General features: G+C 43.6%; 1 protein-coding gene across 2 annotated transcripts in view; it reads right to left on the bottom strand.

The window, feature by feature from the left end:
• PFKFB2 (6-phosphofructo-2-kinase/fructose-2,6-biphosphatase 2) overlaps window positions 1-1,705 on the bottom strand; it is a 55,529-nt gene that overhangs the window by 7,795 nt on the left and 46,029 nt on the right. The window contains exon 17 of one of the 2 annotated variants that reach the window (XR_002096705.1): window positions 297-1,694. The exons of the other annotated variant lie outside the window; for it this stretch is intronic. The gene's annotated coding sequence lies outside the window, so the exon portion shown is untranslated. Of the gene's footprint in view, window positions 1-296; window positions 1,695-1,705 lie in introns of those variants that run through there. 2 annotated transcript variants of the gene reach the window in all.

Here is a 1,705-nt window from a genome sequence, read left to right as displayed (position 1 = left end):
GGGCAAGACTTGAATTGGACTTGAATGTGCTGGTTTTTTGGTGCTACAAGTGAGGGCAGATATGAATGAGCTCTCTTAATCTTCCAGTCAGAATATGTGCATTAGATGCCTGGCAAAAAGTAACTGAACCAGCAAGCGTTTTCATTTCTATGCACTGAATCATAGAAGAGGAGTGTTGGAAGGGACCTCAGGAGGTCGCCTCTGGTCCGACCCCCTGCTCCAAGCAGGACCAGCCTCACCTGCATCATCCCAGCCAAGGCTTTGTCTACCCGGGTCTTAAAAACCTCCAAGGATGGAGAATCCATCCCCTCTCTGGGTAACCTGTTCCAGTGCTTTACTACCCTCCTGGTGAGAAAGATTTTCCTAATATCTCACATAAATTAAGTTCTCCATTGGGAAGGGCTTGGCATACAGTTCAGAAGTGCAAGCTGTAAGCAAAGGCAGCTCAAGGGATGGGCAAACATACACTAACTGTTCGAAAAAGAGCAAAACTGCTGCTGTTCTGGAGGGCACTTCAGCGCTTCCATTCTGTTACGTCTGGGATAGTTTAGGAATAGTAAAATTCTGCATCTATGCAAAGGGTCAGTCTAGAGGGCTGCTGCCTGAAGTCCCTTCCAAAGATATGATTTTATGATCAAGGGAAATGAAAGACAAGCACATTGCCTTTGAAATACAGGCAGTCATTAGATTCCCATTCCTCAGAGCATCAGATAGCTAGCATCAGAAAGTATTTGCAACTGTGATAAACTGCACATATGAATTCATGGAATATTACATTCTGTGGTAGGTACTCTCAGAGGTGTTGTAGGATGTGCGTTTGGTTTATGCAATGGCTGGAATACCTCATGGGACTGGAGGGGAACAGGAGACATTCAGGGCAAGTGGATCCATGAAATGGTTTTAAAATACCGTTTTTCCCCATTAAAAGAAAATAACTGATGATCACAGCCACTGTGACAGTTCAGTGGTGCAAAACTAGACAGACAAGCTCTCCATCAGAAAGCAAGGGAACCTATAGAGGTTTTCTTTAAAAAAAAAGTTGTTGCACAATCAGTTCAATAATGTAAATTGACTCCTGCTACATTCGTTGACAGCAATACATTGCCCTTATATGGCACCTTTTGTTGGAGAACTTCAAAGCACTTTATAAACGCAAGTATTGTCCCAAGATGGGAAACTGAAGTGCAGAGAGATTACAGGACGTGTCCAAGGTCAAAGCTCTCGGTGGCTGGATGGGAGCAGAGCAAGAAGTGCGACCGACTCCAAGCTCCCAGTTCCAAAACATTCTTGCTGTCTGGATGGACATAGCACTTAAGGTCCTGCCTTAGTGCTTAATACATTTTACTGGCAAAAGTTTTTCAGTTTCTTTTGACGCCACACCCTTAAGCAAAATCATTTCTTCAATGTAGCACAAGAAACAGGGCTGAGTACTGGAAATTTCATGTTGGACATTTCATGTTAAATGGCTACAAATGGACAAACACCACACCTTGCACTGCATATCCCAGAGTTAACCTCAGACTAACATCTACGGCAGCAGACAGCTGCAACAGGAAAAGCTTTCTAGGAAAAAAAAAAAGAGTATTCACTACCTGGCAAACAGCCTTTCTGCAGCGACCTCAATGAAGTTACCACAAATGCACATGGAACAAAAATACTGCTCCACCAGGGAAAGAGCAAAAGTGTTGCAAGACCTGCATAAACA

The sequence above is a fragment of the Gavialis gangeticus genome, unplaced genomic scaffold, assembly GCF_001723915.1.
Source record: "Gavialis gangeticus isolate Ggan-Ray unplaced genomic scaffold, GavGan_comp1, whole genome shotgun sequence".
Classification (NCBI taxonomy): Eukaryota; Metazoa; Chordata; order Crocodylia; family Gavialidae; genus Gavialis; species Gavialis gangeticus.
The sequence above is the reverse complement of the archived record's forward strand: the minus strand, read 5'-3'. Positions and strand labels throughout refer to the sequence as shown.